The sequence below is a fragment of the Ranitomeya imitator genome, chromosome 2 (assembly GCF_032444005.1).
Source record: "Ranitomeya imitator isolate aRanImi1 chromosome 2, aRanImi1.pri, whole genome shotgun sequence".
Classification (NCBI taxonomy): Eukaryota; Metazoa; Chordata; class Amphibia; order Anura; family Dendrobatidae; genus Ranitomeya; species Ranitomeya imitator.
Window position 1 is genome coordinate 176,559,006 of NC_091283.1, and position 27,107 is coordinate 176,586,112.

General features: G+C 44.6%; 1 protein-coding gene across 1 annotated transcript in view; it reads left to right on the plus strand.

Moving 5' to 3' along the window:
• Positions 1 to 27,107, plus strand: part of DYNC2I2 (dynein 2 intermediate chain 2) — a 457,867-nt gene that overhangs the window by 369,708 nt on the left and 61,052 nt on the right. The gene's annotated exons all lie outside the window — the stretch shown is intronic.

Here is a 27,107-nt window from a genome sequence, read left to right on the forward strand (position 1 = left end):
TCTCGCCCGCTGACTATTGGTGTTCCCCAAGGCTCAGTTCTAGGGCCCCTACTCTTCTTCATCTACACTTTCGGCCTGAGACAGTTCATAGAATCCCACAGTTTACAATATCACCTCTACGCTGATGACACGCAGATCTACCTATCTGGACCCGACCTCACCTCCTTGCTATCTCATCTTTCTTTTCTGCTCGCTTTTCTAAAACTGAACAGGGACAAAACAGAATTCATCATCTTTCCCCCATCATCTTTCCCCCTCCACCTGACCTATCCATCAATGTCAATGGCTGCTCACTTTCCCTGGTCCCGCACGCTCGGTGCCTCAGGGCGATCTTTGACTCTACCCTCTCTTTCTCATATCCAAGCCCTTGCTCCTCCTGCCGATTCCAACTCAAAAACATTTTCCGGATCCGCACATTCTTTGACCATGAAACCACAAAAACACTAGTGCATGCCCTTATCATCTCCCGTCTCGACTACTGCAACCTCCTATTCTCTGGCCTCCCCTCTAGCACTCTGGCACCACTCCAATCCATCCTACACTCTGCTGCCCGACTAATCTACCTGTCTCCCCGCTATTCCCCGGCCTCTCTCCTATGCCAAGCCCTTCACTGGCTTCCTATTGTCCAGAGACTCCAGTTCAAAACCCTCACAATGACATACAAAGCCATCCACAACCTGTCTCCTCCATACATCTGTGACCTCGTCTCCCGGTACTTACCTACACGCAACCTCCGATCCTCTCAAGACCTCCTTCTCTACTCCCCTATTATCTTTTCTTCCCACAACCACATCCAAGACGTCTCCCGTGCTTCCCCCATACTCTGGAACTCTCTACCCCAACACATCAGACTCTCGCCTACCATAGAAACTTTGAAAAAGAACCTGAAGACTCATCTCTTCGGACAAGCCTACAGTCTGCAGTGATCCTCAACCTACTGAACCACCACACGACCTGCCCTACCCTCTCCTAGTGTATCCTCACCCATCCCCTGTAGATTGTGAGCCCTCGCGGGCAGGATCCTCCCTCCTCCTGTACTTGTGTGCCTTGTTTTTTGCTCATGTTTATTGTACTTGTCTATATTTTCCCCGTTCACATGTAAAGTGCCATGGAATAAATGGCACTATAAAAATGTGTAATATTGTCAATGGGCACCAATGATGAAAGGCCTCTCTTCTGTTCTAGCAGGGGTCCCCATGTCGAGTTTATCAAGAGATATAGTGTACAAATTGTTCACACAAATGGTGAAGATGCAATTCTAAGGCTCAAGGCCATATGTTATGTAAATTAAAACTAGTCATTCCAAAGTACCTGCACTGTATATATGAGGCAAAATGGTGTGTATATGCAATGTATATAAGAGGCAGCGGTGGTGTGTACCTGCACTGTATATAAGAGGCAGCGGTGGTGTGTACCCACACTGTATATAAGAGGCAGCGGTGGTGTGTACCTGCACTGTATATAAGAGGCAGCGGTGGTGTGTACCCGCACTGTATACAAGAGGCAGCGGTGGTGTGTACCTGCACTATATATAAGAGGCAGCGGTGGTGTGTACCTGCACTGTATATAAGAGGCAGCGGAGGTGTGTACCCGCACTGTATACAAGAGGCAGCGGTGGTGTGTACCTGCACTATATATAAGAGGCAGCGGTGGTGTGTACCCGCACTGTATATAAGAGGCAGCGGTGGTGTGTATCTGCACTGTATATAAGAGGCAGCGGTGGTGTGTACCCGCACTGTATATAAGAGGCAGCGGTGGTGTGTACCTGCACTGTATATAAGAGGCAGCGGTGGTGTGTACCTGCACTGTATATAAGAGGCAGCGGAGGTGTGTACCCGCACTGTATACAAGAGGCAGCGGTGGTGTGTACCTGCACTATATATAAGAGGCAGCGGTGGTGTCTACCTGCACTGAATATAAGAGGCAGCGGTGGTGTGTACCTGCACTGTATATAAGAGGCAGCGGTGGTGTGTACCCGCACTGTATATAAGAGGCAGCGGTGGTGTGTACCCGCACTGTATATAAGAGGCAGCGGTGGTGTGTACCTGCACTGTATACAAGAGGCAGCGGTGGTGTCTACCTGCACTGTATATAAGAGGCAGCGGTGGTGTCTACCTGCACTGTATATAAGAGGCAGCGGTGGTGTGTACCTGCACTGTATATAACAGGCAGCGGAGGTGTGTACCCGCACTGTATACAAGAGGCAGCGGTGGTGTCTACCTGCACTGTATATAAGAGGCAGCGGTGGTGTGTACCTGCACTGTATATAAGAGGCAGCGGTGGTGTGTACCTGCACTGTATATAAGAGGCAGCGGAGGTGTGTACCCGCACTGTATATAAGAGGCAGCGGTGGTGTGTACCCGCACTGTATATAAGAGGCAGCGGTGGTGTCTACCTGCACTGTATATAAGAGGCAGCGGTGGTGTGTACCTGCACTATATATAAGAGGCAGCGGTGGTGTCTACCTGCACTGTATATAAGAGGCAGCGGTGGTGTGTACCCGCACTGTATACAAGAGGCAGCGGTGGTGTGTACCTGCACTGTATATAAGAGGCAGTGGTGGTGTGTACCTGCACTGTATATAAGAGGCAGTGGTGGTGTGTACCCGCACTGTATATAAGAGGCAGCGGTGGTGTGTACCTGCACTGTATATAAGAGGCAGCGGTGGTGTGTACCTGCACTGTATATAAGAGGCAGCGGTGGTGTGTACCTGCACTGTATATAAGAGGCAGCGGAGGTGTGTACCCGCACTGTATACAAGAGGCAGCGGTGGTGTGTACCTGCACTATATATAAGAGGCAGCGGTGGTGTCTACCTGCACTGTATATAAGAGGCAGCGGTGGTGTGTACCTGCACTGTATATAAGAGGCAGCGGAGGTGTGTACCCGCACTGTATATAAGAGGCAGCGGTGGTGTGTACCTGCACTGTATATAAGAGGCAGCGGAGGTGTGTACCCACACTGTATACAAGAGGCAGCGGTGGTGTGTACCTGCACTATATATAAGAGGCAGCGGTGGTGTCTACCTGCACTGTATATAAGAGGCAGCGGTGGTGTGTACCTGCACTGTATATAAGAGGCAGCGGTGGTGTGTACCCGCACTGTATATAAGAGGCAGCGGTGGTGTCTACCTGCACTGTATATAAGAGGCAGCGGTGGTGTGTACCTGCACTGTATATAAGAGGCAGCGGAGGTGTGTACCCGCACTGTATACAAGAGGCAGCGGTGGTGTGTACCTGCACTATATATAAGAGGCAGCGGTGGTGTCTACCTGCACTGTATATAAGAGGCAGCGGTGGTGTGTACCTGCACTGTATATAAGAGGCAGCGGAGGTGTGTACCCGCACTGTATATAAGAGGCAGCGGTGGTGTGTACCCGCACTGTATATAAGAGGCAGCGGTGGTGTGTACCCGCACTGTATATAAGAGGCAGCGGTGGTGTCTACCTGCACTGTATATAAGAGGCAGCGGTGGTGTGTACCTGCACTGTATATAAGAGGCAGCGGTGGTGTCTACCTGCACTGTATATAAGAGGCAGCGGTGGTGTGTACCTGCACTGTATATAAGAGGCAGTGGTGGTGTGTACCCGCACTGTATATAAGAGGCAGCGGTGGTGTGTACCTGCACTGTATATAAGAGGCAGCGGTGGTGTGTACCAGCACTGTATATAAGAGGCAGCGGTGGTGTGTACCTGCAGTGTATATAAGAGGCAGCGGTGGTGTGTACCTGCACTGTATATAAGAGGCAGCGGTGGTGTGTACCTGCACTGTATATAAGAGGCAGCGGTGGTGTGTATCTGCACTGTATATAAGAGGCAGCGGTGGTGTGTACCTGCACTGTATATAAGAAGCAGCGGTGGTGTGTACCTGCACTGTATATAAGAGGCAGCGGTGGTGTGTATCTGCACTGTATATAAGAGGCAGCGGTGGTGTGTACCTGCACTATATATAAGAGGCAGCGGTGGTGTCTACCTGCACTGTATATAAGAGGCAGCGGTGGTGTGCACCTGCACTGTATACAAGAGGCAGCGGTGGTGTGTACCTGCACTGTATATAAGAGGCAGCGGTGGTGTGTACCTGCACTGTATATAAGAGGCAGCGGTGGTGTGTACCTGCACTGTATATAAGAGGCAGCGGTGGTGTGTACCTGCACTATATATAAGAGGCAGCGGTGGTGTCTACCTGCACTGTATATAAGAGGCAGCGGTGGTTTGTCCCTGCACTGTATATAAGAGGCAGCGGTGGTGTGTACCCGCACTGTATATAAGAGGCAGCGGTGGTGTGTACCTGCACTGTATATAAGAGGCAGCGGTGGTGTGTACCTGCACTGTATATAAGAGGCAGCGGAGGTGTGTACCCGCACTGTATATAAGAGGCAGCGGTGGTGTGTACCTGCACTGTATATAAGAGGCAGCGGTGGTGTGTACCTGCACTATATATAAGAGGCAGCGGTGGTGTCTACCTGCACTGTATATAAGAGGCAGCGGTGGTGTGTACCTGCACTGTATATAAGAGGCAGTGGTGGTGTGTACCTGCACTATATATAAGAGGCAGTGGTGGTGTGTACCCGCACTGTATATAAGAGGCAGCGGTGGTGTGTACCTGCACTGTATATAAGAGGCAGCGGTGGTGTGTACCCGCACTGTATATAAGAGGCAGCGGTGGTGTGTACCCGCACTGTATATAAGAGGCAGCGGTGGTGTGTACCTGCACTGTATATAAGAGGCAGCGGAGGTGTGTACCCGCACTATATATAAGAGGCAGCGGTGGTGTGTACCCGCACTGTATATAAGAGGCAGCGGTGGTGTCTACCTGCACTGTATATAAGAGGCAGCGGTGGTGTGTACCTGCACTATATATAAGAGGCAGCGGTGGTGTCTACCTGCACTGTATATAAGAGGCAGCGGTGGTGTGTACCTGCACTGTATATAAGAGGCAGTGGTGGTGTGTACCCGCACTGTATATAAGAGGCAGTGGTGGTGTGTACCTGCACTGTATATAAGAGGCAGCGGTGGTGTGTACCCGCACTGTATATACAGTTAGGGCCAGAAATATTTGGACAGTGACACAATTTTCGCGAGTTGGGCTCTGCATGCCACCACATTGGATTTGAAATGAAACCTCTACAACAGAATTCAAGTGCAGATTGTAACGTTTAATTTGAAGGGTTGAACAAAAATATCTGATAGAAAATGTAGGAATTGTACACATTTCTTTACAAACACTCCACATTTTAGGAGGTCAAAAGTAATTGGACAAATAAACATAACCCAAACAAAATATTTTTATTTTCAATATTTTGTTGCAAATCCTTTGGAGGCAATCACTGCCTTAAGTCTGGAACCCATGGACATCACCAAACGCTGGGTTTCCTCCTTCTTAATGCTTTGCCAGGCCTTTACAGCCGCAGCCTTCAGGTCTTGCTTGTTTGTGGGTCTTTCCGTCTTAAGTCTGGATTTGAGCAAGTGAAATGCATGCTCAATTGGGTTTAGATCTGGAGATTGACTTGGCCATTGCAGAATGTTCCACTTTTTGGCACTCATGAACTCCTGGGTAGCTTTGGCTGTATGCTTGGGGTCATTGTCCATCTGTACTATGAAGCGCCGTCCAATCAACTGTGCAGCATTTGGCTGAATCTGGGCTGAAAGTATATCCCGGTACACTTCAGAATTCATCCGGCTACTCTTGTCTGCTCTTATGTCATCAATAAACACAAGTGACCCAGTGCCATTGAAAGCCATGCATGCCCATGCCATCACGTTGCCTCCACCATGTTTTACAGAGGATGTGGTGTGCCTTGGATCATGTGCCGTTCCCTTTCTTCTCCAAACTTTTTTCTTCCCATCATTCTGGTACAGGTTGATCTTTGTCTCATCTGTCCATAGAATACTTTTCCAGAACTGAGCTGGCTCCTTGAGGTGTTTTTCTGCAAATTTAACTCTGGCCTGTCTATTTTTGGTATTGATGAATGGTTTGCATCTAGATGTGACCCCTTTGTATTTACTGTCATGGAGTCTTCTCTTTACTGTTGACTTAGAGACAGATACACCTACTTCACTGAGAGTGTTCTGGACTTCAGTTGATGTTGTGAACGGGTTCTTCTTCACCAAATTAAGTATGCGGCGATCATCCACCACTGTTGTCATCCGTGGACGCCCAGGCCTTTTTGAGTTCCCAAGCTCACCAGTCAATTCCTTTTTTCTCAGAATGTACCCAACTGTTGATTTTGCTACTCCAAGCATGTCTGCTATCTCTCTGATGGATTTTTTCTTTTTTTTTCAGCCTCAGGATGTTCTGCTTCACCTCAATTGAGAGTTCCTTTGACCGCATGTTGTCTGCTCACAGCAACAGCTTCCAAATGCAAAACCACACACCTGGAACCCACCCCTGACCTTTTAACTACTTCATTGATTACAGGTTAACGAGGGAGACGCCTTCAGAGTTAATTGCAGCCCTTAGAGTCCATTGTCCAATTACTTTTGGTCCCTTGAAAAAGAGGACGCTATGCATTACAGAGCTATGATTCCTAAACCCTTTCTCCGATTTGGATGTGGAAACTATCATATTGCAGCTGGGAGTGTGCACTTTCAGCCCATATTATATATATAATTGTATTTCTGAACATGTTTTTGTAAACAGCTAAAATAACAAAACTTGTGTCACTGTCCAAATATTTCTGGCCCTAACTGTAAGAGGCAGCGGTGGTGTGTACCTGCATTGTATACAAGAGGCAGCGGTGGTGTGTACCCGCACTGTATACAAGAGGCAGCGGTGGTGTGTACCCGCACTGTATATAAGAGATATAAAACCAATATCAAAGTGAACATAAAGCAATCATCACAGAAGAGTATAAAAATATAATTTTATTGAAGGAAAAAATAAATAAAAAATACAAAAAAGGAAAAAACAACCAGTAATACTACACCATATTACAAAGGATATACTGAATGACGAGACCAGATCCATATAATATATAAAAAATACTAGAAAAATATATACTGAAAAAATATATGACCCTCCAAAGTGCAAAAGATAGATGACAGAAAAAATAGGCCATCCATCTCAATAAAGTGCATATGCATCCATAATAAATAGTCTAACCTAGACAAAACAAGTGCATAAAACTCTGGAGCAATACTAGTACCAGTGTGGAGATGATCTGTGGCCCTCAAGGACTCCGACTCCAATGTACGTTTCGCCTAAGTGGCTTTTTAAAGGAGTGAAGAGGAAGTGGAAATGGAGTGTGTTTTAAACATAGCCCCAACCAATCAAATGGAATAAAGGGGATCATGTGAGCAATATAAATTGAAAAAATTAATAACCCTACTAAAAATATATATAAATATATGGGAAACAATATGCACATGATAAATCATAAAATTACATAGAAACAAGGCACAATATGCGACAAAACCGGAAGTGACATATCATAATAGAGATTAACATAAATAAACATATGACCACAAGCTTTACATACAAGAACAAATATGTAGTCTAAAAAAAGACCAATCACATTAGACAGTGCCGCGCTATGAACATACTAAAATTTCATAAAAATAGAGCGCATTATGCGGCGAAAACCGGAAGTGACATATCATATCCAGATTAATATATGTAAACAGTGGTGAAGGATCTCGCAAAACAGCGAGGAATATAATCTAAAAGTGACCGATCATATAGAGAGGCACAGCTCCACAGACCCGCATGTAACGCGCAGACCCCAGACAGCCACCGCCAAACCGGAAGTGACGTTCTGCAGTCCGCACCAACACAGCAGAGACCAAGGAAACACATAGCCAACGCAATCACATGAAGCATAATGCGGTCACCTAGCAACCCGGACAGGAGCGCACACCGTCAGTATACCCCGCCCACTGGAGGTGACAGAGCGCTATAGACGTCCCGCCCACAATACAGTGCCCTAATGAAAAATACTTTAAAATCAGGAAGGTAAGTAACGTCAAAGGGGCAATAATCCGGTACATCCCAAATAGAATTAAACACATTGATATTAATAATCAATTCATATTTGGTCATGTGCACAAGCGGAACCATAAGACCGCTGGTGAACCGTCAAACAGAATCTATTTCTACAAATGATATAATAAAGATAGCTACCCCCCTGAAGAAAAAATAAATAATAAAATAAAAAAATAAAAAATAAAAATTAACAGTGCAGTGGAACACACGTGCGAACGAGTGAAAAAATAAACAATAAAAAAATCATATTTTATTTAAATACAAGACGAAGACAGCATAACAATTCCATCCAATAACCCAGTCAGATATAGATGCCGAAGAAGACCTAAAAATTAAAAACAGGAAAAAGAGAAGTAATTAAAACCTACAAAAAAGCACTAAAAGACATCTGTTCATTAAGGCCATGGGTTGCCAGGGTATTCAATCTGTAGATCCACTTGGCTTCAATTTGGGCCAACCTTTTCTTAATATCACCGCCTCTCGTGTTCAATACAATATGGTCAATCCCTCTCACCCTCAATAAAGAGCTATCGCACTGATGGAACAGCTTAAAATGCTTAGGCAGAGTTTTGAGAGATTCAATATCAATAGCTGTTTGAGCTGCTTTAATATCTAAAACGTGCTCCCTAACTCTTGTTCTAAGTTCCCTGGAGGTTAAACCAACATACTTAAGTTCACAAGGACAGCTAGCGCAGTAAATAACCGCAGTGGTCGTACACGTGATGGGGTAAAGGATGTTATACGTCTTATTCCCATCAGCGTTGGAGAATACAGCACATCTTTCAACATTAGGGCACGCTACACAAGAGCCACAAGGACGGCAGCCCCATTTAGGGCCCCGTGAACCAAACGGATTATCATTCTTTTTGTTCACATAATGACTATGTACTAACGCATCCTTTATATTTGGTGACCTCCTGTAAGTAACGGATGGTTTGGATGTGAGGTATGGTGCAAGGATAGGATCCAATTGCAAGACCTTCCAATGTTTGGATAATATATCCCTCACCTCATACCATCTGCAATTGAAAGTCTGAATATACCGTACCTTGTCACCAATCTCATCTTCCGATCTCTGTTTGTTCAATGCTTGAGAGCGATCAGTGCGTCTTGCTCGCCAATATGCCCGTTTAATGCATTGTGACGAATATCCTCTCTCAGCAAATCTTGCACTCAAGTCTCTACTTTGCTTTTCAAAAGAAAACTCATCAGAACAAATGCGTCGCATTCGTAGAAACTGTCACACAGGTATGCCTTTAATAAGGCTTTGTTGATGTGATGAGGAAAAATGAAGAAGACTATTTGTAGAAGTCGGTTTCCGGAACACGTCTGTATGTATAAATCCAAGTTCATCAACTTCCATCAGAATGTCCAAGAATTCCATATTAGATCTTCCTGAATTATATGTCAGACGTAAGTTCAAATTGTTGTCATTCAAATGGCCCATAAAGATCTGTAGTTCATCAAGAGAACCCTGCCAAATGAACACAATATCATCAATGTATCTTCCCCAGTATTGCACTCTATTAACCAGGGGGAGAGGTGTTATGAACTGGTGGCCTAGGAGCAGCATGAGACGTACTCTGGAGAAGGTGGAGATATGATGATTTTAACCTGCTGAATAGGATCACCAGAAGACCGGGGTCTTAATGCAAAAAAACAGTTTACAGTTATTTTTGAAACTCAAAAATTTGGATCTGTCACCAAAGAATAAATCAGGAGTGGGAATCTTAGGTTCTAAGGCAGGAGTCTGAACAATATAATCTGAAATACCCTGTACCCTAGCAGCAAGCTGATCCACCCGAGAAACTAACTCCGGAACATTCATGTTAATACTAGATTCCGTAGCCACCCAGAGGTAAAGAGGGAGGAACAGGCTAAGGAAAAAAAATGGCTCAAAACCTTCCCTCCCTTCTTCTGAGATGCAATTAACTCATTGTTGGCCAGTTGTACTGTTATGATCTGGTGGCCTAGGAGCAGCATGAGACGGACTCTGGAGAAGGTGGTCCCTGTACTGACCGCAAACCCTGAACTTAGCAGCGCAACTAGAAGTAGCCGTGGGGGGTACCTAACACTCCCTAGACCCCTCGACACAGCCTAAGAACTAACTACCCCTAAAGACAGAAACGGGAAAACTATCTTGCCTCAGAGAAAATCCCCAAAGGATAGACAGCCCCCCACAAATATTGACTGTGAAAGGAGAGGGAAATGACATACGCAGACATGAAATCAGGATTTAGCATAGGAGGCCATACTAGCTAAAATGGAAGAATAGGACAGAGTACTATGCGGTCAGTATTAAAACACTAGAAAATATCCACCACAGAAAATACAAAACACCACATCTGACTAAAGACATGGAGGGTATATCTGCATCTCCAGAGACACAGCTTAGCTGCAAAAAATCCTTCACAGACAAAGCTGGACAAGACAAAACATGAAAATGCACAGAACTATAAGGTCCACAGCAGGTGGACAGCAAAAACAAAGCCAGAACTTATCTTTGATGAAATGAACAGCAGAACAGGAGAGACCAGTTATGGATGTGAATCCTCCAAAAACAATGGACAACTGGCACTGACTAAAGGATAAAGCAGGACTTAAATAGCCCAGCCCAAATTGCAAAAAATGGATGCACCTGATAAATGCTGCGATCCAACTACCACTCATAACCACCGGAGGGAGCCCAAGAGCAGAATTCACAACAGTACCCCCCCCCCCTTGAGGAGGGGTCACCGAACCCTCACCAGAGCCCCCAGGCCGATCAGTACGAGCCAAATGAAAGGCACGAACCAAATCGTCAGCATGAACATCGGAGGCAACAACCCAAGAATTATCCTCCTGGCCATAACCCTTCCATTTGACCAGATACTGAAGCTTTCGCCTCGAAAAACGAGAATCCAAAATCTTTTCAACCACATACTCCAACTCCCCATCAATCAACACCGGGGCCGGAGGATCAACAGAGGGAACAACGGGCACCACATACTTCCGCAACAAAGATCTATGGAACACATTATGGATGGAAAAAGAGGCTGGAAGGGCCAAACGAAAAGACACTGGATTGATAATCTCAGAAATCCTATAAGGACCAATAAACCGAGGCTTGAACTTAGGGGAAGAAACCTTCATAGGAACATGACGGGAAGACAACCAGACCAAATCCCCAACCCGAAGCCGGGAACCAACACACCGACGACGGTTAGCAAAACGCTGAGCCTCCTCTTGAGACACCAAAATGTCCACCACATGAGCCCAAATCCACTGCAGCCTGTCAACCACAGAATCCACACCAGGACAATCAGAAGGCTCAACCTGCCCTGAAGAAAAACGAGGATGAAAACCAAAATTACAAAAAAAAAAGGCGAAACCAAGGTAGCAGAACTAGCCCGATTATTAAGGGCAAACTCGGCCAATGGCAAAAAAGCCACCCAATCATCCTGATCAGCAGACACAAAGCATCTCAAATAAGTTTACAAAGTCTGATTAGTTCGCTCGGTCTGGCCATTTGTCTGAGGATGAAATGCGGAAGAAAAAGACAAATCAATGCCCAGCCTAGCACAAAAGGCCCGCCAAAACCTAGAAACAAACTGGGAACCTCTATCGGACACAATATTCTCTGGGATGCCATGCAAACGAACCACATGCTGAAAAAACAACGGAACCAAATCAGAAGAGGAAGGCAATTTAGGCAAAGGTACCAAATGAACCATCTTAGAAAACCGGTCACAAACCACCCAGATAACCGACATCCTCTGGGAAACCGGGAGATCTGAAATAAAATCCATGGAAATATGCGTCCAGGGCCTCTCAGGGATCAGCAAAGGCAGAAGCAACCCACTAGCGCGGGAACAGCAAGGCTTAGCCCGCGCACAAATCCCACAGGACTGCACAAAATAACGCACATCCCGCGACAAAGAAGGCCACCAAAAGGACCTACCAACCAAATCTCTGGTACCAAAAATCCCTGGATGGCCAGCCAACACAGAACAATGAACCTCAGAAATCACTTTACTAGTTCATCTATCAGGAACAAACAGTTTCCCCACTGGACAGCGGTCAGGTTTATTAGCCTGAAATTCCTGAAGAACCCGTCGTAAATCAGGGGAGATGGCAGAAAGAATCACCCCTTCCTTCAGAATGCCGACCGGCTCAAGAACCCCAGGGGAATCAGGAAAAAAACTCCTAGAGAGGGCATCCGCCTTAACATTCTTAGTACCAGGAAGGTACGAGACCACAAAATCAAAACGGGAGAAAAACAGGGACCATCGAGCCTGTCTAGGATTCAGTCGTTTGGCAGACTCGAGGTAAATCAGATTCTTATGATCGGTCAGGACCACAATACGGTGCTTGGCCCCCTCAAGTCAAAGACGCCACTCCTCAAATGCCCACTTCATAGCCAACAACTCCCGATTGCCGACATCATAATTGCGTTCCGCATGCGAAAACTTCTGAGAAAAGAAGGCACACGGTTTCATCAAGGAACCATCAGAATTCCTCTGAGACAAAACGGCCCCTGCCCCAATCTCAGACGCGTCAACCTCAACCTGAAATGGAAGAGAAACATCCGGCTGACGCAACACAGGGGCAGAAGTAAATCGGCATTTAAGCTCCTGAAAGGCAGAAACAGCCGCAGAGGACCAATTCGTCACATCAGCGCCTTTCTTCGTCAAATCAGTCAGAGGTTTAACCACACTGGAGAAGTTGGCAATGAAACGACGATAAAAATTAGCAAAGCCCAAGAATTTCTGAAGGCTCTTCACAGATGTGGGCTGAATCCAATCATGAATGGCCTGAACCTTAACCGGATCCATTTCTATAGATGAGGGAGAAAAAATGAAGCCCAAAAAAGAAACCTTCTGCACTCCAAAGAGGCACTTCGACCCCTTCACAAACAAAGCATTATTACGGAGGATCTGAAATACCATCTTGACCTGTTTCACATGAGACTCCCAATCATCGGAAAAAATCAAAATATTATCCAAATATACAACCATGAATTTATCAAGATAACTCCGAAAGATATCATGCATGAAGGATTGGAACACAGATGGGGCATTAGAGAGTCCGAATGGCATCACTAGGTATTCAAAATGGCCTTCGGGCGTATTAAGTGCAGTTTTCCATTCGTCATCCTGTTTAATACGAATAAGATTATATGCCCCTCGAAGGTCAATCTTAGTAAACCAGCTAGCCCCCTTAATCCTAGCAAACAAATCAGTAAGCAAAGGCAAAGGGTATTGAAATTTGACCGTGATCTTATTCAAGAGGCGATAATCAATACACGGTCTCAAGGAGCCATCCTTCTTGGCAACAAAAAAAAACCTGCTCCCAATGGTGAAGAAGATGGCCGAATATGCCCCTTCTCCAAAGACTCCTTAATATAGCTCCGCATGGCGGCATGTTCTGGCACAGACAGGTTGAAAAGTCGACCCTTAGGGAACTTACAACCTGGAATCAAGTCAATAGCACAATCATAGTCCCTATGTGGTGGAAGGGAACTGGATTTAGGCTCATTGAATACATCCTGGAAATCTGACAAAAACTCAGGAATTTCAGAAGAGGGGGAAGAGGAAATTGACATCAAAGGAACGTGACCATGAACCCACTGACAACCCCAACTAGTCACAGACATAGATTTCCAATCTAACACCGGATTATGTAGCTGTAACCATGGAAAACCCAGCACAATATCATCATGCAAATTATGCAACACCAGAAAGCGACAATCTTCCTGATGGGCTGACGCCATGCGCATGGTCAGCTGTGTCCAAAACTGAGGTTTATTTTTAGCCAACGGTATAGCATCAATCCCCCTTAAAGTAATAGGGTTCTGCAAAGGCTGCAAGGGGAAACCACAACATCTGGCAAATTCTAAGTCCATTAAATTCAGAGCGGCGCCTGAATCCACAAATGCCATGACAGAAAATGATGATAATGAGCAGATCAAGGTCACAGATAACAGAAATTTTGGTTGTACAGTACTGATGGTAACAGAACTAGCAATTCTCTTTGTACGCTTAGGGCAATCAGAAATAACATGAGCAGAATTGCTGCAGTAAAAACACAACCTATTCTGACGCCTAAATCCTTGTCGTTCAGCTCTAGACAAAATCCTATCACACTGCATAGGCTCAGGGCTCCTCTCGGAGGACAACGCCACAGTGTGCACAACTCTGCGTTCGCGCAAGCGCCGATCAATCTGAATGGCCAGAGACATAGAATCACTCAGACCAGCAGGCGTGGGGAACCCCACCATAACATCTTTAACGGATTCAGAAAGACCCTTTCTGAAAATTGCCGCCAAAGCATCCTCATTTAGTCAGTACAGACCATTTTCTAAATTTCTGGCAATACGATTCTGCCGCTTCTTGACCCTGACACAGGGCCAACAAGATCTTCTCAGCTTGATCCACAGAATTAGGCTCATCATACAATAACCCCAATGCTTGAAAGAAAGAATCAACATTAAGCAAAGCAGGATTGCCAGATTCCAGGGAAAATGCCTAATCCTGTGGGTCGCCACGCAGCAAGGATATGATGATTTTAACCTGCTGAATGGGATCACCAGAAGAACGGGGTCTCAATGCAAAAAGCAGTTTACAATTATTTTTGAAACTCAAAAATTTGGATCTGTCACCAAAAAATAAATCAGGAGTGGGAATCTTAGGTTCTAAGGCAGGAGTCTGAATAATAAAATCTGAAATACCCTGTACCCTAGCAGCAAGCTGATCCACCCAAGAAACTAACTCCTGAACATTCATGTTATTACTAGGTTCAGTAGCCACCCAGAGATTAAGAGGGAAGAGAACACAAAACAAACTGGAGAAAAAAAAATGGCTCAAGAGCTTCCTTCCCTTCTTCTGAGATGCATTTAACTCATTGTTGGCCAGTTGTACTGTTATAAACTGGTGGCCTAGGAGCAGCATGAGACGTACTCTGGAGATGGTGGTACCTGTACTGACCGCAAACCCTGAACTTAGCAGCGCAACTAGAAGTAGCCGTGGGGGGTACCTAACACTCCCTAGACCCCTCGACACAGCCTAAGAACTAACTACCCCTAAAGACAGAAACGGGAAAACTATCTTGCCTCAGAGAAAATCCCCAAAGGATTGACAGCCCCCCACAAATATTGACTGTGAAAGGAGAGGGAAATGACATACGCAGACATGAAATCAGGATTTAGCAAAGGAGGCCATATTAGCTAAAAAGGAAGAATAGGACAGAGTACTATGCGGTCAGTATTAAAACACTAGAAAATATCCACCACAGAAAATACAAAACACCACATCTGACTAAAGACATGGAGGGTATATCTGCATCTCCAGAGACACAGCTTAGCTGCAAAAAATCCTTCACAGACAAAGCTGGACAAGACAAAACATGAAAATGAGAAATCTTATACAGAAAAGAAATACCAAAATATATTCAAAATGTAACCAATTTAGTAAATATTACTCAGAAAGTATATAACCTAAAAAAATATTTACTGACAAGCCAATCATAGATTTTAATCAAATACTTTTATTTATTAAAAAGTGACATGGGGGAGAAAAGAGCAAAAACTAAGAATATATAAACACTATGACTGATTGTATGAAGAAACTCCCCAGAGTCAAAACCAGGAGTGTGTCATAGTATAGTTATACAATGGGCAGGTGTGTGGGCGCACCTATAAAAAAGCAACCAGGGAGTCCCTGACGAAGCGGTTGCGAAACGTGCGTTGGAGTGGTGTGTGCGGGGGCTGCGGCACGCATATCTGGTTGGTAACGGCTGTTCTCACATTCAATGTTACTTTTGTACGTCCTGGTTGCTTTTTTATAGGTGCGCCCACACACCTGCCCATTGTATAACTATACTATGACACACTCCTGGTTTTGACTCTGGGGAGTTTCTTCATACAATCAGTCATAGTGTTTATATATTCTTAGTTTTTGCTCTTTTCTCCCCCCTTTTTTTTGTACAGGTTAATTGTAGGCTCATTGTCACATTACATGATTTCACATTTTATTTTCACCAGTGTATGCACCAATTAAATATACGTATATATATATTTTTTTTCTATGACAATTATATACGATTACACATTTAATTTTTGACACTTATTTTCAGTATCAGTGTTTTATTTTTCACTTTTTATTTCACATATTTTTTATAGTTTTTTTGTTTTCTTATATTTCTTTGCACAATATATATATTTTTTGCACACTTTTTTCACACATATATAATATATACAATTTTATCACCTTATACAACATTACTCCTTCAACTTCATATATATCAACATATACATTTTCTGTTTTCCATTTTTTATTTATTTTTTATTATATATTTTTTTTTCTTTTTTTCATTTTTTATATTCTTTTTTTTTTCCTTTTTATTTTATTATTTTTCCCCTATTTATTACCATATTCATTTCATTTGTTATATCATATAACTGATTGTATTAATTATATAAGACCTATTAACAGTGATCAGGTGTGTGGACTAACTTAGGTATTATTCTTATATTTATTTATTATTAATTCAATTTACTTTATTATGTGAGCATATACTGATTTCTTTTCAGCCATATTATTAATATACCTCATATTAAAGTATTAATAGTTCTTGTATTATTTTATAAATTTGATTTATGTTGTATTTTTATCAAAATATATGTTTTTTGCCAACCAGTTCTTGCGTGCCCTGGCCCCCTCACATACTTGTTGTATGTTTTGGTAGACGAATTTTAGTAATATTGTATATACTGTCTTGTACACAATTAATAAAAAAGTGTTAATTGTTGTGCTCATGTCACTTTTTAATAAATAAAAGTATTTGATTAAAATCTATGATTGGCTTGTCAGTAAATATTTTTTTAGGTTATATAAAACATGAAAATGCACAGAACTATAAGGTCCACAGCAGGTGGACAGCAAAAACAAAGCCAGAACTTATCTTTGATGAAATGAACAGCAGAACAGGAGAGACCAGTTATGGATGTGAATCCTCCAAAAACAATGGACAACTGGCACTGACTAAAGGATAAAGCAGGACTTAAATAGCCCAGCCCAAATTGCAAAAAATGGATACACCTGATAAATGCTGCGATCCAACTACCGCAGCACTACCACTCATAACCACCGGAGGGAGCACAAGAGCAGAGTTCACAACAGAGAGGTTCAGTAATAAAAATCTTCCTCTCCCACAGCCCCAGGAACAAATTAGCATATGAGGGCGCAAAGGCCGCCCCCATTGATGTTCCCTGGAGCTGTAGGAAAAAATTTCATTAAAAATAAAAAAATTATGAGTGTGTGCAAACTGGAGAAGATCCACGATAAAAGAAGAAAACTCACCGTCCTCACTGGACATCCTCAAAAATTGTTTAACAGCCGTAACGCCATCCTTGTGTATGATAGACGTATACAAAGATTCGATGTCACAGGTGACTAGGATCATATTATCTTCCAACTGTAGTCCATCCATTTTCCGAAGTACATCATTTGTGTCCTTGAGGTAGGACGATAAGAGGCAGCGGTGGAGTGTACCCGCACTGTATATAAAGTGCACATAATACATCACCCAACTTTCCACACAGACTTTCCTCTGCTCTTAGCATTCTCATGGTATGTTTATCCAGCCTGCTCCCCTGCTTTGTCTGTCTATGAAGTGCACATAATACATCACCCAACTTTTCACACAGACTTTCCTCTGCTCCTAGCATTCTCATGGTATGTTTATCCAGCCTGCTCCCCTGCTTTGTCTGTCTATGAAGTGCACATAATGCATCACCCAACTTTCCACACAGACTTTCCTCTGCTCCTAGCATTCTCATGGTATGTTTATCCAGCCTGCTTCCCTGCTTTGTCTGTCTATGAAGTGCACATAATACATCACCCAACTTTCCACACAGACTTTCCTCTGCTCCTAGCATTCTCATGGTATGTTTATCCAGCCTGCTCCCCTGCTTTGTCTGTCTATGAAGTGCACATAATACATCACCCAACTTTCCACAGACTTTCCTCTGGTCCTAGCATTCTCATGGTATGTTTATCCAGCCTGCTCCCCTGCTTTGTCTGTCTATGAAATGCACATAATACATCACCCAACTTTCCACACAGATTTTCCTCTGCTCCTAGCATTCTCATGGTATGCTTTTCAGCTAACCCCAGCTTACCCCAGTGTTATTTATGACCTTGTTTACTCAGGCCTGATTGTATGCATCTGGTCCACCCTTAATTCTCTGACCAAGATGAGCAGAGACTACTCCTCTCTGCTTCACACCTGAACGCACTTAGTTGTACATATATTGCATAGCAAAAGTCTGCAAGGACTTCAGTCTGCAGTGTGATCCCTTAGAAGTGTGTCCTTAAAAGTGTGGATTACAGTAGAATTAAAACCTGAATTGAACCTGAAGGGAACTGAAGGTAACTGGCCAGTCACTATAAACAATGTTTCTGTTTGTTTTCACATTCACCCCTATAATCCTTCACTTTCTGCTACCTCCCCTAACCCCTACTCCTAGTAAGGAACTGTTCATCTCCTCTTCAATCCTCCCCATCCACCTCACCTCCTCCACAGAACTGTTCCTTAACATACAATCTTCTGTCTCCAAGCACAGACAGCCACCTCATGCCCTCTCCTGCTCCCACTTGCTAACACTTTCTCTGCTCCTTCTTACTGCTGGTGATATCTCTCCAAATCCTGGTCCTCCTCACCATATTCCCACATTCATTTCTACCTCCCATCCACGCGCCATCACAAACTTCCGTAACCTCTCTAACCTTATACCCATTCGCCCAGCCCCCGCCTCCCCAGTCCCACTAACAGGAGCTCTGTGGAAGGCTCGCTCTGTCTGCAACAAGCTCTCCTACATCCATGATCTCTTTGTTACTACCAAACTTTCCTTCCTCGCCATCACCGAAACCTGGCTCACCCCTTCTGACACAGTCTCCCCTGCTGCACTCTCTTACGGTGGCTTCCACCTTTCCCACACACCCCGCCCCAGCAGCAAGCATGGCGGAGGAGTTGGTTTTCTCCTGTCAGATAACTGCTCCTTCACCCCAATCCCACTGCCACCCTCTGTTACCCTCCCTTCCTTTGAGGTGCACTCTATGCGCATCTACTCCCCCACCAACCTCCAACTGGCTGTCATTTACCGCCCCCCAGGGCCAGCCACCACCTTCTTTGACCACTTCACCACCTGGCTACTTCATTTCCTTTCTGCGGACATTCCCACTATCATCATGGGCGACTTCAACATCCCCATTGACACTTCCCTCTCAGCTGCCACTAAACTTCTAACTTTCACTTCCTCCTTCGGCCTCACTCAATGGTCCTCTGCAGCCACTCACAAAGACGGTCACACACTGGACCTCATCTTCACCCGCCTCTGCTCTCTATCTAACCTCTCTAACTCACCTCTTCCACTCTCTGACCACAACTTTCTCACATTCTCATCTCTCTCCACTCCATGTCTACAATCCCCACCCCACAAACTTTCACACCCTCGCAGAAATCTTAAACATCTTGACCTACATTCATTCTCTGAATCCCTCCTCCCCCTCACAGGCATAAGTTCCTTACACAATGTGGATGACGCTGCTGCTCTATATAACACCACAATAGCTGTAGCTTTGGAATCTGCTGCCCCACTTATACATACCAAAGCTTGCAAAATCAACAGACAGCCCTGGCACACCAGCCTGACCAAAGAACTGAGGCGAGCTTCCAGGGCTGCTGAGCGCAGATGGAAAAGATCCCACTCCAACGAGCACTTCATCGCATTCAAACAGTCCCTCACTACTTTCAAGACCACACTCGCCACAACTAAACAAACGTACTTCTCATCTCACATATCCTCTCTCTCTCACAACCCTAAACAGTTATTCAACACCTTCAATTCTCTCCTCCGTCCCCCAGCACCTCCTCCCTCCCCACTTATCTCCGCTGAAGACTTTGCCTCATTTTTCAAGCAGAAGATTGATAGCATTGGAGACAGTTTTGGTCAACAACCCCCAGAGCCCTTCCTCCCGATTTCCCAGCCCTCCACCTCCAAAACCAACTTCTCCACCATTACAGAAGATCGACTCTCCACTCTACTCTCAAGATCGCATCTCACCACCTGTGCACTTGACCCACTCCCATCCCACCTCATCCCAAACCTCACCAGTCTTCATCCCAACCCTAACCCATCTCTTCAACCTATCACTAACAACTGGTGTTTTCCCCTCAAGCTTTAAACATGCCTCCATCACACCTATCCTCAAAAAGCCCTCTCTTGACCCATCCTCTGTATCTAGCTATCGCCCTATATCACTTCTCCCCTATGCCTCCAAACTACTGGAACAACACATTTACCTTGAACTGTCCTCCCATCTCTCTTCTTGCTCCCTCTTTGACCGCCTACAATCTGGCTTCCGGTCACACCATTCCACCGAAACTGCCCTAACTAAAGTCACCAATGACCTCTTAACTGCCAAGAGCAAGCGACACTACTCTATCCTCCTCCTCCTCGACCTGTCGGCTGCCTTTGACACAGTGGACCATTCCCTATTATTACAAACCCTCTCATCCATTGGCATCGCAGACTTGGCCCTATCCTGGATCTCATCATACCTAACAGACAGGACATTCAGCGTCTCCCACTCACACACCACCTCCTCACCTCGCCCCTTATCTGTCGGAGTCCCACAAGGTTCAGTTCTTGGGCCCTTGCTCTTCTCCATTTACACCTTTGGCCTGGGACAGCTCATAGAATCTCATGGCTTTCAGTATCACCTCTACGCTGACAACACACAGATCTACATCTCTGGACCAGATATCACCTCCCTTCTAACCAGAATCCCTCAATGTCTGTCTGCTATTTCATCCTTCTTCTCCACTAGATTTCAAAAACTTAACATGGACAAAACAGAATTCATCATCTTTCCCCCATCTCACGCGACCCCCCCAACGAACCTATCCATTACAGTAAATGGCTGCCCACTCTCCCCAGTCCCACAAGCTCGCTGCCTCGGGGTAATCCTTAACGCTGATCTCTCCTTCAAACCACATATCCAAGCCCTTTCCACTTCCTGCCGCTTTCAACTCAAAAATATTTCACGAATCCGTTCATTCCTCAACCATGAATCTGCAAAAACCCTAGTCCATGCCCTCATCATCTCTCGCCTTGACTACTGCAACCTCCTGCTCTGTGGCCTCCCCTCTAACACTCTCGCACCCCTCCAATCTATTCTAAACTCTGCTGCCCGACTAATCCACCTGTCACCCCGCTATTCCCCGGCCCCTCCCCTCTGTCAATCCCTTCACTGGCTCCCCATTGCCCAGAGACTCCACTACAAAACCCTTACCATGACGTACAAAGCCATCCACAACCTGTGTCCTCCATTCATCTGTGACCTCGTCTCCCGGTACTTACCTACCCGCAACCTCCGATCCTTACAAGATCTCCTTCTCTACTCCCCTCTTATCTCCTCTTCTCACAATCGTATACAAGATTTCTCTTGCGTATCACCCCTACTCTGGAACCCTCTACCACAACACATCAGACTCTCGCCTACCATCGAAACCTTCAAAAAGAACCTGAAGACCCACCTCTTCAGACAAGCCTACAACCTGCAGTAACCACCGATCGACCAAACCGCTGCATGACCAGCTCTACCCTCACCTACTGTATTCTCACCCATCCCTTGTAGATTGTGAGCCTTCGCGGGCAGGGTCCTCATTCCTCCTGTACCAGTTATGACTTGTATTAAGATTATTGTACTTGTTTTTATTATGTATACCCCTCCTCACATGTAAAGCGCCATGGAATAAATGGCGCTATAACAATAAATAATAATAATATAAGAGGCAGTGGTGGTGTGTACCTGCACTGTATATAAGAGGCAGCGGTGGTGTGTATCCGCACTGTATACAAGAGGCAGCGGTGGTGTGTACCTGCACTGTATATAAGAGACAGCGGTGATGTGTACCCACACTGTATATAAGAGGCAGCGGTGGTGTGTACCTGCACTGTATATACAGTGGAAACACAAAAAAAGCACAGTAAAACCAAAAACACTCTGTTGCAAAAAAAATCAGTGAACAGCAAGTGCTAGTAAAAAGATGGAAAAAAACAGGGTATTTGGTTGCTATGTTTTTTGCAAAAAATGTACACTAAGCCACTCTACCAAACGTCAAGGTTCATTTTTTTCTCATTAATGTTCACTCTGCATCCCATCTTTACTGAAAAAACACAGAAATGTAGAAATTTTTGCAAATTTATTAAAAAAGAAAAGCTGAAATATCACATGGTCATAAGTACTCAGCCCCTTTGCTCAGTATTGAGTAGAAGCACCTTTTGAGCTAGTACAGCCATGAGTCTTCTTGGGAATGATACAACAAGTTTTTCACACCTGGATCTGGGGATCCTCTGCCATTCTTCCTTGCAGATCCTCTCCAGTTCCGTCAGGTTGGATGGTGAACGTTGGTGGACAGCCATTTTCAGGTCTCTCCAGAGATGCTCAATTGGGTTTCGGTCAGGGCTCTGGCTGGGCCAGTCAAGAATGGTCACAAAGTTGCTCTGAAGCCGCTCCTTTGTTATTTTAGCTGTGTGCTTAGGGTCATTGTCTTGTTGGAAGGTGAACCTTCTGCCAAGTCTGAGGTGCAGAGCACTCTGGAAGAGGTTTTCGTCCAGGATATTTCTGTACTTGGCCGCATTAATGTTTCCTTCAATGACATCCAGTCGTCCTGTCCCTGCAGCTGAAAAACACCCGCATAGTATAATGCCACCACCACGTTTCACTGTTGGGATTGTATTGGGCAGGTGATGAGTAGTGCCTGGTGTTCTCCACACATGCCACTTAGAATTATCACTTAAAAGGTTTATCTTCATCTTATCCGACCAGATAATCTTATTTCTCATAGTCTGGGAGTTCTTCATGTGTTTTTTAGCAAACTCTATGCAGGCTTTCATATGTTCTGCACTGAGGAGAGGCTTCCGTCGGGCCACTCTGCCATAAAGGCCCGACTGGTGGAGGGCTGCAGTGATAGTTGACTTTGTGGAACTTTCTCCCATCTCCCTACTGCATCTGTGGAGCTCAGCTACAGTGATCTTGAGGTTCTTCTTTACCTCTCCCATGATTGCTCAGTTTGGCGGGATGGCCAGGTCTACGAAGACTTCCGATGGTCCCAAACTTCTTTCATTTAAGGATTATGGAGGCCACTGTGCTCTTAGGAACCTTGAGTACTACAGAAATTCTGTTGTAACCTTGGCCAGATCTGTGCCTTGCCACAATTCTGTCTCTGAGCTCCTTGGCCAGTTCCTTTGACCTCATGATTCTCCTTTGGTGTGACACGCACTGTGAGCTGTGAGGTCTTATATAGACAGGTGTGCGCCTTTCCAAACAAAGTCCTATCAGTTTAATTAAACACAGCTGGACTCCAATGAAGGAGTAGAACCATCTCAAGGAAATGGACAGCATGTGACTTAAATATGAGTGTCTGAGCAAAGGGTGTGAATACTTATGACCATGTGATATTTCAGTTTTTCTTTATTAAATTTGCAAAAAGGTCTACATTTGTTTTTTTTCAGTCAAGATGAGGTGCAGAGTGTACAGTAATGTGAAAAAAATGAACTTTTTTTAAATTTACCAAATGGCTGCAATGAAACAAAGACTGAACAATTTAAAGGGGTCTGAATACTTTCCATACCCACTGTAAGAGGCAGTAGTGGTGTGTACCTGCACTGTATATAAGAACACACATCTCTATAAATTATACTGCTGACATGGAAAATTAATCCTAACGCCTGAGACTGTAATTATCCTACCAGCATTCGGCTGAGTATCCTCCTGAGTAATCAGTTTCTGCCAGCAAGGGCCATCAATTCAATATGCAAGTTCAACAGTGAGAAGTTGCTGCTGAAAACTACCAGGGCGCCAGTGAAAATACGCCCCATTAGTTGCCCAAAAAACACAGTCCAAACGGGAGATGTTCTTTATGGGAACGCAGCCTCTGTGACCGGCAGTAACCTTGATGACATCACCGCCGGTCACTGACGCTGCGTTCGCAGCAGCTCATTCACCAGTGGTTCTCAGCCTGGACAGTGGCATCTTGGCACCATCCAGATTGAAAACTATTTATCCCCAGACAAGGATTACAGCGTGGGACAGAACAGAGAGGTGAGGGATCCTTTTTTTTTTTAATTTATTATAGGAGACGAGGGATTAAGTGGAATTAGGCGTTAGGTGAGTACAACTGTGTTTGTTATTATTAAATAAAAAAGTTGTGTTTTGCTCTGTTATCAATGGCAGCAGGCGTCGGCTGAGAGCAGTAGTCCCATCAGCCGACACCAGTGACCAGAAGCAAACTTTATACCTCCAATCACAGCTGCATGCTCATGCTGCAATTTGACAGTGTGGGACTGCAGCTATCTGACCGGCAGTAATGATTTTACAGTCGATCAGAAAGTGTTTGCCGTACTGTCATGCAGATTACAGCGCAACAGACAACCGGTGTTCGGAGGCAGAAACAGAAAAGTAACACTGACCCTGTTCGGTGTCCGCAACCAAACAGTAGGTGTTCGTTATGGACTCCCCTGCATTTCCCAATGGCTATAAGACCACTACCATCAACCAAATAAATAGTGGCCCGTTTTTGTTCTTAGCTTATTCCCTATGCTTCTCTGAGTATTCCAGTTTTTTTGTTTTAAATCCACCATATGGTCCCGGAGATATGGGCCATTTTATTCACTGCTCAAAAAAACAATAAAGGGATCACAAACACAATGTAACTCCAAGCCACACTTCTGTGAAATCAACCTGTCCAGTTATGAATCAATTTCTCCTACTGTTGTGCAAATGGAACAGACAACAAGTAGAAATGATAGGCAATTAGCAAGACAACCCCTATAAGAGTGGTTCTGCAGGGGGGTGACCACAGACTATTTCTGTTCTCATCCTTCTTGGCTGTTGTTTTGGACACTTTTGCATTTTGTCTCTCACCCCTAGATGTGCTGTACAGTAGCATGAGGCGGTGTCTACAACCCACAGAAGTTGCTCAGGTAGTGCAGCTCATCCAGGATGGCACATCAATGCAAGCTGTGACAAGAAGGGTAGTCATGATTGTCAGTACAGTGTCCAGAGAATGGAGCAGATACCAGGAGACAGGGCCAGTACACCAGGACATGTGGAGTGGGCCGCAGGAAGGCAACAATCCAGCAGCAGGACCGCTTCCTCCTCCTTTGTGCAAGGAGGAACATTGCCAGAGCCCTGCAAAATGTCCTCCAGCGGGCCATGACATCCATGTCTGCTAAAACTTTCAAAGCTGACTCCACGAGGGTGATATGAGGACCCGATGCCCACAAGTGGGTGTTGTGCTTACAGCCCAACACTTTGCAGGCCGATTGGCAGATTTGACATTGGCACCCTGTGCTTTTCATGGATGAGAGCAGGTTCACACTGATCATGTGAGTCTGGAGACACAGTGGAGAATGTTCTGTTGCCTGCAACATCCTCCAACATGACTGGTTTGGTAGTGGGTTAATTATGGTGTGGGGTGGCATTTCTTTGGAGGGTCGCACAGCCCTCCATGAGCTCGCCAGAGGTACCCCGACTGCCATTAGGTACTGGTATGAGATCCTCAGAGCCCTTGTGAGACCATATGCTGGTGCGGTCAACCCTGGGTTCCATCTGTAGGCCTCATGTAGCTGAAGCATCAGCTGTGAACTGGCCTCCCCGTTCCCCAGACCTGAATCCAATCCAGCACATCATGTCTCATTCCATCCACTAACACCGCGTTGCACCACGGACTGTCCAGGAATCGGCGGATGCTTTAGTCCAGGTCTGGGAGGAGATCCCTCAGGATAACATCTGCAGCCTCATCAGGAGCATTTCCAGACATTGTAGGGAGGTCATTTCTGTGTAGTTGGATCAGGCTGTAATTTGATTTTCTACTTTTATTTGGAATATCATTCCAAATCCAGACCTCCATGGAATATTAATTTTGATTTACCTTGATCATTTTTATGTTTTATTGTTCTCAACGCATTCCACTATGTAATGAATAAAGATTTGCAACTGGAATATTTAAGTCCGTGATATCTTAGACGTGGTATTTTAGTGTTCCTTTTAATTTTTTGAGCAGTGTATTTGTAACATTTTATGCTCCTACATCAGCATGTGGCTCACAAGACAAGTTCCAGATGATCCTGTGAGCCACGCACTTCATAAAAAGGCCCATATCTCTGTAACAGTATGAGATTTAAAACAAACGAGAACCAGAATACACAGGAGGTGCAGTCGGAATGACATAAGAGCAAGATGGATGCTTTAATTTGGTAGCACGTCCTCTCTAAGCAGCCATAGGTACACATATGGTTCCCCTTCCCTATTGGGGGGAAGTGGCATTGCAATAGGGAAACTTTTTAAGTTCACTTATCAGAAGATTAGAAGCATATTTACCTGGGAGCAAATATACACATTACGTCTAGTTCAGACTGCATTACTTGAATCTAAAAAGCAAACCACGATGGTGGGACAGATCGTCGCCTCTTAAAGGAAACAGTTGCTATCTGGCTGCAGCAGTTTTGCCTTTTTTTGAGGTCTCATATTGCATATTTTATATAGCGTTCCTGTCATAAACCTGCACTGAATAATTTCCAGTTTTGCTCTGTAGAAATGTACATAACTTAGCCACTATGAAATTTAATCCATGTCCCTACCCAGGAGTATACTTTCTGCACTTTTTGCCTTGGTGCCCATTTTCAGTGATTGTTAAATGCAAGTATGTTGGTCTTCATGACCCCATAGTCATTGCCTATGTTATTACCCCTTTGGGACACATTGCAATCATATCCCTCAGTTATAGAGTGCACCTACTCATTCCCCTGTACAAAAAAAAAAAAAAAAAAAAAAAAAAAAAAAAAAGGAAAAGTCCATCGCCGCCATATTTATCCCGATGCCTAGGTTAAGGAAACCAATGGGGGGAGGAGGGGGTGGTATAAAACGTAACAGTCAACGTACAGATCACACCAATTACTTTATTTGTAGTGTTGATTGACAGGCAGAAATCTGACAGCAAATATGTAAGATTTATAACAGACTAGGAATCAGATTAAGTGCCTAAACACACCTTGGCCAAGCAAATTACAAAAAAAAAAAAA